Consider the following 14,616-nt stretch of genomic DNA (forward strand, 5'->3'; position numbering starts at 1 on the left):
AGATTTGTGTTAGAATGATATTAACAGTATTTGGTTGTGTTGACACACACTTGTGCCATACAGCGGACACAAGTGACAGTGAGTTTATTAGGACGGCACAAAAAAATTACAGTGAAGAGGAAAAGAGCTGAGTGGGTACATGACACATGGGAGGCCACATGCGCCCTCATCTAGCAGCTGCAGTCACCACAAGACGAGACACGTAATGCGGTCGATCGCTTATTTTTGTGTGTGCTTTGCTGTATTGATTCAGAGATCATATGAATAAATTGGCAAATTAATCAAATGTAGTCACTTTATAATAAAACGCCACCCCTGAAGTTTAATAATGGCACGGATCGTCAGGTTTAAAGTGTCAGCATAGTCTGTTTCTATATTATCTCAGCTGTTGAGGTCACAGAATGCATTCAAATCTAAAGTGTGGCAAACTTTTAGATTTTCTTCTCCTGCCTCTCTTCTTTTTCTGGGTGCACGCAGAGTTTAGCTGGATTTTTTTGACAAAGTCAAACATTTTCGGTGAAGCGCAGGGAAGAATCGCTTTTTGTGGTCGGTGACGTTATAGTGTAGCATAGTGTGTGGATGGCTGTTTAAAAGTTAGAAAAACACAATCGGTGACCTTTCTGTGAGCCCCAATCAAAAGGAGAGTCAGACTTTTGGGTCAGGAGGAGGTTGGGTTCACCTTTCTCTTTGCTCTTAGTTAACAGATGCCTGTTAAAGGGGTCCTCAGAGGGGTGTGTGTGTGTGTCTCTAACAAGGGGAGTTCTGTTTTTTTACTTATTTTCCATTGTAAAATCCAGACCTAGTTTATGTGTTTTAGAGTTTTACACACACACACACACACACACACACACACACACACACACACACACACACACACACACACACACACACACACACATACATTTATGGGGTAGAGGATGAGGTAAATGTTACCAGCTGCAGCGTAGCAAGCAAGTGGCTTCAACTCTGCCTGAACCCGGCTGTTATGTGACCACCTCGTCAACTTAATTCACTCCTGCACTGCCTTTCCCTTAAATGCCACACCGACCCCCCATATCACTTTATCACACTCACATATATGTATACACACACATAAACACACATCACTAGCTCCTTTTCCCCATGTCACCAGCAGCATCGCTCAACTCAGGGTAGTGGTGGAGCACTCCCAAAGCTTGTAACCCCCCACCTCACCACGGCAGTGTTGAGCAGCACACTGGCCGGGTGTGCTACGTTATATTGGCTGCCCCTCCGGTTACCCTCTGAGGTCACATTGTTGTTGTTATGATGTCACAAAGGCTTTTTTGTGCAAACCTCCGTCAGCTTACTTTTACACGCAGGCTGCAGTGAAACACAGTTGACGCTCTTTAACCAGTCGATCGGTTGCAGGAAAAAAAAACTGCACTTAATTTGGAAATTAACTTGTTCACTGCTGGACTTATCATCCATCCATCCATCATCCATCATCCATCATCATCATCCATCATCCATCCATCTTTATTTATAAAGCACTTTAAAACAACCACAGCTGACACAAAGTGCTGTACATTGGAACGAAATAATAAAAAAAAATACGATATCAGCTTAAATATAGCTATGCACATGTTTCGGCCAAGCTAGGAAGCAGAAAGAAGTCCCTCCGTGTGCTCGAGCTCAGTTCAGGCAGGAGGAGTGTCTTTAGTTAAATCAGGTTTTGCTTTTTAAACCTTATCCACCCCTCTCATTTTCTTTCTCTCACTTCCAATGAGTCTGTTAGTCCTGCGAGATCCGAGTCGTAGTAAACAGGCGGTGACATTCGCAGGCTCTCTGTGGAGGGAAAGGGGCCAGAATTTAAATATTGATTTGATGCAAAGTGAGATAAAATGTCCTATTCCTCTCATGCTCCGCTTTTAGATGCTTTTTATAGCTGTTGATTGTGTATTTTTAGCTGTTGTCGAGCACATCAGACTTTACCCAAAAAGTAGGCTTTGATTTTGTGTAAACATGCTGCTGTTTGTGACAGATCAGCGCTATATAGGATCCCTAGGATGAAATATCATCTCCTCTTGGACTCGGCTACCTGCTCAGGTAACCATCAGGTATTCAGGCTCGGCTTGTCTACGGATTCAAGGGGCTGTTAATGGTTATTGAGCTGGTAAGACTCCTCCAGTTTTCTGAGGAAAAAAAAAAAAGCGAAATGGAATTGGAAAACTCGATATTTAGATTTTATTCTAATTAAAATGTTTAATGTTGGAACTTTGATAAGCACTGGATCTCCAGACAGTTAGCTGGCTCCCAGTTAGCCGTTTTGAGCACCACAGTGTTCTAAGGACCAGCCACGACCCAGCAACAGGATGTTGGTAAATGCGTTGGAGCACGTAACTTGCAACTCACAGAAACTTCTGGTATTGGTGCCAAAAGCCACAGGGCACCTTCACAGGTCTTCCAGAGTCTAATGCCCTTTTTCGTAGATCCACTGCAGCCTTGAATTTAAAGTCATTAACAGCCAAATAACGCAAATGTCTAAGCTCTGCAGTGACATCATTTAACAGTCCGTGTGATGTGTGAATTAAGCCGACGTGAGAATAGTGCAGGTGGTAGTTTACTGCCAATGGAAGGGCATTGTGTGTGTCATCTTCTGCACATTGTATCTGGGCAGCTTACCTAAACCACAGAGTACTTCCTGTAGTCTGAACCCACCTAAAGCAGACTATTTCCAGCTGTGAGCTAAAGGCGATTTATTTAACATGAAGGTTCATATTAAAACAGTTGTTAGTTCATTTGTGTATTTTCTCACCTTCCGAATTTTGCCATGGAAATTATTGGCAACGACTGTTAATTTTAGACACACACAAATGTTAACCCATCATAACTGTATAATTTAGTTTGTAATGTGCTTTGAATTTTTGTTGTGGTGGCACTCTTTATTTTTATTTGAATCAAAGATTGTATCTGTAACAAATGTCCATGCCACGGAGGACGTTCCTGTCTACCGGAAGGAGAGTAGCTTAGCTATATTTATTTGGTACTACAGTAAACACACACACATACGCACAGTGGAAACACACGACACCCTCTTATGTGTTAACTGAAAACCGTTGTCTCTCACACATCTATGACAGGTCTCCAATAAAGGCCTTGTGGAGAGTACGTGTTAGCTAAGTACGATCTCTCTCCCTATCTTACAAAGGCTAAAAATAGCACCATATCTACGCTAGACTTCGAAAGAGAAAAAGAGGGAGGGAGGACGCAGAGAGAGCGGCAGAAGGAGGAGAAGGTGGGGATGGCAGGACGATGGTGAGAAAACAACAATCAAGGCACGAGAAAAAGGGGAGAGGAGATGAATAGAGGCAGAGCAAGGGTGCGGGAAGGAAAAGAAAACAAGCCATTAATAATTTACCTGCGGGACACTTCGAGTTCGACCTTTATTTCTGGTCAGTGGTGCACAGTAACAAAATGCTGGGCTGAGTGTTGTGTAGTGCGAGGAAGGGAAACTCTTCTCGTGATCTGACTGCTGATGTACAGACTGGAGGTTTGCACCTGTGGGCAGTGGTCAAGCGTACTCAGGTAGTGGGATTTCAGACTCAAAAATAGCTCAGCTATTTTTAAAAAATGTAGCAGTGAGAAGATGAAAAATTATCCGGGAAGACCAGTTAAAGTAAAAGATTCATGATTTCAGGAAGTGCCAAGCACTGCAAAGCACTTTAAAGATTTTACAGTGCTGGGGACATGTGACAAAAACGAATCTCTCCCCAATCACATTACAAAGTAATTCACCCTTTAATTTAGTTCGGCTTTCTAAGAACGTTTCTAAGAAATGACAGGAGTACACAGTGTAATGTTTTTGTTCCCGTGTTGCTCTGTAGGTAGAGATGTGTTGCTGTTGCCAGTTCTATTTTGGATTGTGATGTTGAACTGTACAAAACACCTTCTTCATTCATGATTTCTTTTTAGTTAGTTACTTTGGCCTGTCTCTGACACTGCAGACTCCTTCAAGGGAAAAAAAATCTAAATGCATAAATGCATTCTACCTTTTGCTGACATAATATTTGTTTGTGGATGTGCACATGGACTAATGCAGAGACTGCAAATGACTAGTTCTTACTTCTATGTCCTAGTCCACTCGGACCAAGTTGGAGTTGGATTGTTTTCCACAGATCTGCACGCACATAATCTTCCTTAATGTAGTCGACTTTCTCCTCTGCAAATATTTTATTTGCCGTTTATTTTATGCAGAATAAAGTAACAATAAACAACTTTTTCCTCAGTGAGTCAGTTATCCTACAGATGAACTCCAAAGCCGCTGTCGTGGACGCCAGCTGGCGACGGTAGTCCTTGTTCTGCTCTGCAGAGCCGCTGAGCTCGGCATAGCGGATAATGAAGCAGTTCTCCACCTGCTGCAGGTTCTAGTTAGAGTGGCCCTCCAGCTCACAGTTGTTCTCCAGAGCAGACGAAGGACTGCAATCGTCAGCTGTCGCCCAATACAGCGGAGTTGGAGTGTGTCAGACTCGGCGATGAGATGGGAAAGCCTGGAGCTAGATGGTGAACGGCGGCTGAACTTTAAAAACAAGAGCAAAGGAATTAACAAAGTGACCACAGATGGTGCTCTTCTCTTGGACGGATGGAAAAAGTAAAAATCTAAAATGAAAACATACGTTTTCAAATATACTTCGATGTCCAATGACGAAGGACCGTTGCCTACTTATTGTTGTGGAGTGCGTGCCACTGCGATACCTCAGCAGAGGAGTTAACAACAACGACCACCTTAAACTTTTCAAATTGTAGGCAGACAGATCCTTTACAGATGCTCACATTCAGGATGAAACTTATGAACTTTATATGCTTGTGTGTCTGGCGGTATCTCCTTCCCTTATCCAGTTCATCCACATTTCGCAGGTGTGGTGCTGGGGGCCCGAGGATGTGCAGCGTTGAGTTCAAAGTGGCTCGTTTGAGTTGGCTAAAATTTTAGGCTTACGCTTGAGAATGCTCTCGATGTAAGGTGTTCAGGATCATCAGGAACTTACAGCTACCCACCAGCCTGAGTAAAATGTAGCCTGCGGGAAAACTGCAGGCAAGTGTGAGCACATTTATTAATCACATAATAATTAATCAGGTGGTTATGTCACAACAAGTGACGACTACTTGGAAAGTTCCTGTTTATTTACTAATCATCTTCGTTCAGATTATCTCTTCATTTCAGACTCACTTCAGGTGTTTTTCTTCTTCTTCTTTATATTTATTTGCACCAACAAGTACATATGACTACACACCCTTTGCTGAGTGTATCCTTACAGGTATCCTCTTTTGAAACCAGTGAAGTTGTGTAGGAGTGTGTCTGCTGAGTTTCACAACCTGGTTCTCCTGAAATGGTGCAAAGCTGATGTGAAAATGGCTTAAGATGGGCGTTTGACATTTTAGTCACACAGTGGGACCTGAGTCTTATTAAACGATTATTTACCAAATTTGTTGCTTCGGCTTGCTGCACTTCCAGTTCAGTTTAGCATTTCAAAACATTAACAAGCAAGAATGTGCTTAGCAAATGACTATCCTGAAGAAACAGAACTCTCAGTGTATCTGTTAGACTGAATATTGTTTCCTGTGTCCAAAAGTATTTTAGCTCCAAATAAAAATAATAATAATAATCCTTTCCGAGTCTACGGTGGAGAGCTTCTTCCATTACCTTGAGATCAGTTTTCACAGAACAGTTTGGCTGGACGACATTTGTTCCCAAGCCAGGAAACTAGTTGACAGGCTATTTATTACCACAGATTTTTTTTGTGTGTCCCTTGCCATGCGGCCTGTTTCATGTCTTCTGATGCTTTACGTGTCCTTTTGACACCATTTTACTCATGAACACGTACATATATTCAGCTCTGTCTAGTCTGGACTAATTTGTTGCTGTTCTGCATTTAACCTTTGTCCTGACACACTTAGCTGCACAAAAGAACAGAAAAATAGCCGGAGGAGTTAAAGGGGGGGTTGTCGGCCAACTTGTTGCTGTGTGATTGTGGTGCTATGACAAATACTGTGTGTGTGTGTGTGTGTGTGCGTTATCAGAGCTTGTGTGGTTTGTATTTACCAACAAAACAAACTGTGAGGTCTTGGGTAAGGGACACAGTGAGGCTAAATTTTCCACAAGGCCTCACATTTTCGTTTTACTTCTCCTGCACAAAAAATAGACAGAAAGAAGGCGAGGAGGACGGGGGGAGAGTGGGAAAGACTTTTGGTTTTAGTGCCACAGGGGGGTTAGGGATTTGAAGCAGAAGAAGAATAGGCAATGCAGTTGACATTGTTAAATTTCAAGTGTTTTTCAAACAGTCCATTTACTGTGTAACCCTAAACCCTTGGGTAACACTGAGGCCTCTCACCCTCAGGCAAGGTGCTATAGACCTTACTACTGCAGTTAGACCAGTTTAAGTGTTTGTGTTTGTACTCCTTCTGGAATACTTAACATTTTTTTGTGTGTGTCTTTTTGCAAGAGTTTTGAATAGACTAAAAGTATGTGTTTAATGTAATAGTGGCATTTAAAACTGGAAACTAATAACTTTTCATGTTTGAAATACATTACACACACATTAACAGTTCTTGTCAGCCCTCCTCAGCATGACACAAAACAGCCCACGGCACCTCCGTGTGACCTAAGAACTTATTAGAAACGGTCAAACAGAAAAGAATGAAAGAGCTTGCTGGAAGTCGAGATGAGATGTAATGTAATCTGTCTACTCGAGACTCCAGAAGTGGTTTATAAAGTTGAGGTTCCTCTGCACATCCTTCAAACGTTGTAGCTTTCTGTTGACAAAAAGCTCCCACAAATTCATGTCGATCAAAAACTCAGCATGCCTCAAATTATTTTAAGTTAGTTATATATACACTTATATGTTTGTTTGTTATGTATAAGTGACCTAAATAGCGATGTAGTTAAAAATTTGTGTGAATCAGTGCATTTCTCATGTAGTATTTAAATCATTTATGAGGGGGAAAAAAGGCCAAACGTTTTCCAGTTTCTATTCTTTGTTGTGCAATTGGAATTTGAATATACACTCACTGGTCACTATATTAGGTACAGCTTGGTAGTATTTGTCAGGCCCCCTTTTGCATTCAGAACAGCCTTAATTATTTGTGTCATAGACTCAACAAGGTGCTGGAAACACCTTGTTGAGTATCTGCACAGCAGCTGCAGATTTGATGGATGCACATTCGTGATGTGAATCTTTCATCCCACCGCATCCCAAAGGTGCTCTATTGCATTGAGGTCAGGTGACTGTAGAGGGCTTTTGAGTACAAAGAACTTACTGTCATGTTCAAGAAACCAGGGTGAGATGATCTGAGATCAGAATCAGAAGATGGGTGCACTGTAGTTATAGAGAGATGGGTATGGTAAAAACAACACTCATTTGGTATTAAGGAGCCCAAAGCACCAGCAGCAGCAGCCTGAACCTTTGATGCAAGACATTATGGATCCATGACCCTACCATCTGAATGTTCTCGACTCCTCAAACCAGACAATGTTTTTGCAATCTTCTATTGTTTTGGTGAGCCTGTGTAAATTGTAGCCGATACGAAGGGCACCTGGTGTGGTCCTCTGCTGGTGCTTTCAAAGATGCTCTTTTGCCTACCATGGTTGTAAAGAGTGGTTATTTGAGTTACTATTGCATTCCTATCAGCTCAGTGCACTCTGGTTATTCGCCTCTAACCTCAACAAGGCACTTGCACCCAGAGAAATCTTGCACATTGGATAAACCTAGAAATGGTCTGTAAGACCCAGAAATGATTATGTGGAAAAATCTCAGTAGATCAGCAGTTTAAAGCCCGTCTGGCACCACTGACTATGTTACTTTATATCACCTCACTTCCCTATTCTGATACTCGGTTTACACCTACATGCCTAAATGCATGGAGTTGCTGCCATGTGATTGGCTGATTAGATATTTGCATTAACAGGCAATTGAAGACGTGTATCTCATCATTTTTTCCTTTACTGCAAAAAACATTAAGCTTGAGGAGGCGTGAATAACCAAATAATTTCCTTAACAAAACATGCCCATTTTGCAACTTCATGTCATAACAACTCAGATATTTTCTCAACTTCCTAATTGCTCCATTACAGTTTTCCTTGAGTGTTAAAACATCTTCCATCTAATAACCCACAGCCTTATCAAGGTCAAAGGAAAGTTGTTTGGAAAATTCTCTGTCACATCTGCTGCAAAGCTCATAGAAAACGTTTTCCACTACTTTTAGACCAAAGTGTTTGTAAAGCTTCAGAATTTAACAATAAACAGAAAAAGCCTGTGTTATTTACTGATAGAGTGGAGCTGTAGACCAAACCAGCAGTGTACTGTTAGTTGTTGCGCTCAGATCCAAACCTGTGGATTCCCATAGAAGACGTGATGTTATTAATTGTTTATAAACATCTGTTTATAATTTTAAAAGGCTTTGGTGTGAGTAAATAGTTTGTTTGTTAAGCAGTTATGGAATCAGCATGGTGCTCATGAGATTGATGAGAAAATTAAAAGCAGTATACAGCGCAATAGTGCATCCAAGTCAGCTACAGGTGGAAGGTGACTGTACATCTCATCACGTCTGCTATTTCATCCGCACACATTTGCGGGGTTTTACAGCCCGCTGCTTTCCCGAGGACCTGCGTTCGCGCGTGTGCATGTGCCTTATTATCGCAGTCGGGTGGATGGAGGACTAGGGTGGAGACAATTGTGCCGCCGAGGTGGGGAGAATACAGCAACGGGGAGCTTCATCACTGACGGTGACCGTTAATTAATCAAATACGCACATATACACACACGCACACAGACGAGCAAGCAATAGAAAAACACACAAGCACGCCAGGCCTCTTCTTCTAACGAGAGGCTCGAAGCCATTCTGCTTACCATCACCAGTCAAGTTGATTCTCTGCTTGCTCTATTTGCAGAGCTGCCCCTCCCCTCTCTGATGCTGTGATCTAACTGCAGCCTCCTCCCCCTTCACAGATACACACTTACACTTTCTCCATGCTCACATGCCTGTGCATACACACACACATGCGCGCGCAAGCCTACTACTCGGTCACACCGAGCGCGGCGTGTCTCCTCTGTTGAGTATTTAAGTGACATTAACGAGGAATGTGGTGTTCATTGTTCATTTTGAGGGGGAGAAGCTGTTGATCTTGTGGTTTCGCGACTCCCAAGCAGCCTATGTGGCATCTCATTTGGAAAGCAGAGGAAAAGTACTGAAATGAAATGCAAAAAAAAAAAAAGAAAGAAAGAAAGAAAGGAAAAAAGTCCCCTTTTTCTCTCCTCCCCTCTCTTCTCTTCTATGCCCTTAGATAAACAACAATAACACTAGGGGTTTTTTGTTTTTTTGCTCCTCTGTGATCAAGGAGTTTCAAAGAAACATGGAGGGGGAGGTGTGCTTGGAAAAGGTGGGAACAAATAATAAAAGGAGAGGGAAAAAAAACAGAAGTATAAAGTGGAAAAACCGTAGGAGCAGAGGCGAGCTGCAGATCTTTACAGTCAAATTCTCAGAATGGGTCAAAGTTCCCCCAGCAGCCGGAGACGCGTTCTGATTGGCTGCGGAAAGGTGAAATTAAAACCACGGTAAACTTTTGACCTCGCAGGAATCGAGGAGAGGAACGCCCATTGCTGTAACAAGAGCGAGCTTCCCCCTCCTACTCCTCCTCCTCTTCCTCAGCACTGCTCTCCCAACAACGCTCCCTTCCCTCTTCCTCCCCCTCACGCTCTCTCTCTCTCTTTCTCTCACACTTTCTATTTGCCTCACCCCCTTCCTCCTTTCTTTCCAAGCGAGTCTGTCATTCGCTCTTTCTTTCCCTTCTTTCTGTTCAAACCATCTCTCCTTTTCTGAACCCCCCCCATCTTTCCCTTTATCTCAGGCTCCCCTTCACTGTCTGCCCCCCCATGAATTTGTGCCTTGCTGCATATAGCCTGATGAGAGGTGGGGAGGGAGAGAGGCAGGGAGGCACAGAGCAGAAAAGAGCTGGGGGAAGGGTATGGAGGAGGGAGGAGACAGCCAGAGAGAGAGGGGGGATGGGAACAGGAGACAGAGGTAGAGAAGCAGAAGCAGCAGAAGAAGAAGATACGGGGAGAGGAAGGGCAGCAGATATGCAGCCTTATTGGGTGTAAGCTGCACAAACTGCTCCCTGTTAGAGAGGAAGAAAATCTCAAGAAGAGTGAATGTATAAATAGACACGTAACTGTGGCTCTGAGTAAGATCTGCTGAGCAGTAGGGTGGGGAGAGCCCATTTTTATTGCTAATGGTTTCTCTCATTACACATCAAACGGCTGGGGGTGCGTGCATCTGCGTGTGTGTTTGTGTGCAGCGGGCCGATTTTTAAATGATTTTATGAGCCAACTAAAAGAGCAGCCCACTCGCTCGCTGCTTTGATGCCGCGTGCACGCACGCACACACACGGGCTTGCAGCTGCATATTCGGTCACTAGCAGTTTCGTAACCGCACTGTGCGGCGGAGTACTACTGTCTAATTGTTGCTTCTGTTCACATGTAGACAGTCTGGTGAGGGAGTTCTTCCAGCGTGTGTCTTGTGCTGCACACGTGCATGTGTAAACACAGCCTAAATGCCAGTCACAGCAGAGATGGCGCTGTCAGTTTTCAGATTTTAATGCGATTGAAGTAATCCCTTTTGGTTTAGATTAAGCTCTGCGATGAGTTGAGTGGGCATAACTGTAGTGAAGAAAGACGTGGAGGAGACGCGAGCCTGAGCCGGTCATCTGGGAAGAGATGAAGGAGGAGAAAAAAGGATGAGATGATTTTCTTTTCTTTCTTTTTTTAAAGAGAAAAATTCTTTCTCTGCTAGTGAAAGACAGCAAACTAAGAAAAGGAGGCTGTGGATGTTATTGAGTTAACCAGACAGAGCCGGAGACTGAGAGGGAGGGAGAACAGTGGGAGCTGAGAGAGCGACTCGCTAGACGAGTGGATGAGGGCTGCGCTGTGGTGCTCTGCCTGCTCCTGCTGCACAGTGGGCACCATATGTTCTTATAATATACAGAGCACACACTGAATCTGTGCTGCTCCCTAAATCTCTTCTCTTCTCTTCCATCAGCTCTCGTTTGCCTTACCAGCCAATTACCTTACCCAAGAGATAGGCCATTAGAGAAAACACACACACAAAAAAAGGGTGCACACAACCCTGCATGCACGCTTGCTATGCATCCCATTAGGTAAGGAGCACCTAGCCCGCACTGTCTTCAAGATCAGAGGCACCTCTAACAAACATTTGGCTCTACACGGACACACAAACACAAACACGCTTAGATAAGGACCCCACCCCCCTCTAATGGGAAGGAAGATTGATACAGACAGAAAAGAAAGATTTCTCAAGATGTCGTTCTGCCCGTGCTTAGCTCCTTCCGCTTTAAATATTTAAAGCAACCGTGGTTTTATGGAGTTGTTGGTTTTCTTTGACAGAAGTGCAACTTTTTACAGAGCAGCAGCAGCAGCAGCAGAGCCAAATGAGTGTATCCCTGAATGTGCAGCTGTTATGCACTGACAGTGATGTGCATGGAAGTGAATGCAGGCTGATTTGCGATTGGGGAGTTTTGTTTTGTTTTGTTTTTCTTAGGAAGGAGTGCTTTCACCTTTATTGCTGTTGTCTGGATTCAAGGTGTGTCAGCTGCTCTGTGACTGATTGTGTGCTTGCTTGCTTGTTTGTTTGTTTGTGGGTGGTTATGCATGTTGCCATGCAGTTTCCCTGTCTCTCCACCATGTGCTTTTGTCTGTGGGAGTGATGGATTGAAGGCAGGCAGCTAATGTGATTTAGATGCTCAACCAGGAGTGTGTGCAGTGCTGCGCGTGCATGTGTGCGCGCCCTGTCCACGTGTGTGCAGCCAAATCTGCAGTGTACGTGTGTGTTTGTCTGTCTACCTCCCTCTTCTCCTCTCTTTCACTCTTCTTCCTGCACCCCTCCCACCCGCTATCATTTTTTCCTTATGCTGTGCAGTTTTTGGACTCGGAGCAAATAAATAGAGGGAGCAGGGTGTTTATGTGGTGAATCTGCTGCTCCCTCGCTGTCACCAAGGAGAGCGAGAGCGCGAGAAGGGGAGGCGAGAGGAAGGTAGAGGTGGAGGAGAAGATGGTGTTCTCTCACTAAGGCTGCACTGATGATTTATTGTGAGCCAATTATGTCCCACTGACACTAACAAAGTCGCGCAGCTTATTCACTTACACACACACTTAAACTTATCATCACATGCATGCATCAGCAGATGAAGTGTTCTCACTTTTGGCAGCTTAAGCAGCGGAAGAGTTTGAGTTTTCCCTGCATGCAATTATTTTGTGAGGAAATAAAAGAAAAAAGAAAAACACCTTTCCAGTGACATACTGTTTTTTTTTTTTTCACACAAACCCCACCCTCCTGTTTTTAATCTTTTTCCACTTGGCCAAGTTTATCTTTTTGTATCGAGCTCTAAGTCTCAGAACACTTGCACATGGAAACCTGCATTTGAAACATGAGACTTGGGTCTGCTTCCAACTTTTGATCCTTTAATTGAGTAAAAGTGGCAATGCAGTAACGCTCCTTTACATGCTACTGTCTGTGCTTTAGTGAAAAGCTTCAGTGAAAACTTTCCTCAATTCAATTTTATTTGGACAGTGGCAAATTATAATAACAGTTGCCTCAAGGTGCTTTATATTGTAAGGTAAAGACCCTACAATAATGCAGAGAGAACCCCAACACTCAGATAACCCCCTTTGAGCATGCACTTGATGACAGTGGGAAGGAAAAACTCCCTTCTAACAGGAAGAACCCTCTGTGAGAACCAGGCTCAGGCAGGGGAAATTCATACCATAGGGGCATCTACCAAAAATCTTGGACAAGTTTGAATCTCAGTGACCATGAACTCAAAGACAAGGTCACAGATCACGTTCTCTGAAAATCTTGTGAATGCTATAAGTCAAGAACTCAAGGAAGTCGCCTGGGATACTCATGCCGTGCATGCATCGACTAGGAGGCCGAGGGGTAGCACAGGCAGTCGGCTGTAGGGCTGGGCCATATTATACTGTTCACGGTAATACCGGTACAATGTTGGGCAACGATAAGAAAATGAGATCGTTGGCAGATTGTTGAGTAAAACAAATGAACCAGAATTGGTTTGTAAAAATGGTGCCGTATTTGTCAGACTAAGGTGCTCGTAAATCTGGGAGTAATCTGGGTCTATTTCGCAGGAAGTTAGCGGAAGTTAGCTCGATGGTTTCGCTAGTTACCTAAACATTATATAGCATGTTCTGACTGAGAGATTCCTGAAAAAATTCAAACGTACAGCTCTGCTAACACTTCCAACATAAATGAAGACAGAAAACTAAACAGCAGAGACGTTTGTAGGGTTACTGAAGTTGGGCTAGGTGGTATGTAATAATGTGCTATGTGATCGCTAGTTACACAGCTATGTTAGCATAACATAAACACAGTGAAGCTGGAGGATGAACGCTAACACTTTTCCACTTGATAAAAGTTAACGTGAAGGTTCCTGATGGTTAGGGACAAATGCAGTCGCGTGGCAGGATGCTGTAAACGGACCAAACTTCAGTCATGAGAACAACTGAAATAATCCATCCACAATACCAGGTTAGTCATTAATATACTGCAACAACATGGGAATAGAGCAGCTGTGATAGAATACAGCATTAATGAATCAATGGTACAGAAGTGAAGGAAGCAAGAAGAATGAGTTGAATAAAGTTTGATTTCTCTGACTGCTTTGTTTCGCTTAATGTGTCTTATAATCCCGTGCAGTTTATGGTCGGAAAAATACATATTTGACTTTTTTATTTGGCACACTGCAGTTTAATGTTGCAAAGCACCTCTTTTTAACTTCAGTGGATATTATACATGGTTATGCTCAGGATATGTCAGCCCATTTCTACTGGAAATGCCTTTTGGTTAAACTTTCAGCAAGGAATTTGCATTTGCACTGTTAAATTTTTATGTATCTTTAATGCACAAAATGCATAAAAAACAGCTGCTTGTTTAAGTGAAAATAAATGGATGGGTTTTTTTTTTTTTTTGCGCTAGTAAAGTTGTGGAGTTGTATTTTGTCTCGCATCAATTATCGTCAGTTACACCGTTGTCGCAAATTTTCAAATATATATCGTGATAAATATTTTGGGCCATATAGCCCCGCTCTAGTTGGCAGTATTTTGCATTTTATTGTAGTAGCCTGCTGATGTTAACTATGCAAATGTTATTGTACTGATAAATAAAATAGTTAAATAATATGTTAATTAAATATGACAGTATGGCATCGGGTGGCAAGGTGTGACATTTGTGTCTAAAATAAAATAAAATGTCTCAAAGTACATTTACTCCACAAATGTGCTTTCCACTGCCTCGGAAGCTCGTATCCTGTCCTAGACTCAAAGAATTATACATCAGATTTATTTTACATGGTCGTCATCTTGAACATTTTTTACAGTGAAGATTCAGCGTGATGGTATCATGTGATTTTTCATGTAGTTGGTCACCTCATAAAAGGTTCATGTAAATCTTCCTGACATCTGCTGCGGAAGACATTCAGTAAACCAACTGCTGCTCTGCAGTAATCTGTAAGAGAAAACTTTGTTTAGCCTCTCGTATCAAAGCAGAGGATCATGAAGACTCAGGTTAATCTGAGTTCAG

The 14,616-nt window shown here is 42.8% G+C and overlaps 1 protein-coding gene across 1 annotated transcript in view; it reads left to right on the forward strand.

The window, feature by feature from the left end:
• Window positions 1–14,616, forward strand: part of LOC120719077 (nuclear receptor coactivator 3-like) — a 65,766-nt gene that overhangs the window by 12,300 nt on the left and 38,850 nt on the right. The gene's annotated exons all lie outside the window — the stretch shown is intronic.

The sequence above is a fragment of the Simochromis diagramma genome, unplaced genomic scaffold (genome assembly GCF_900408965.1).
Source record: "Simochromis diagramma unplaced genomic scaffold, fSimDia1.1 OVJJ01000545.1, whole genome shotgun sequence".
NCBI classification, from domain to species: Eukaryota; Metazoa; Chordata; class Actinopteri; order Cichliformes; family Cichlidae; genus Simochromis; species Simochromis diagramma.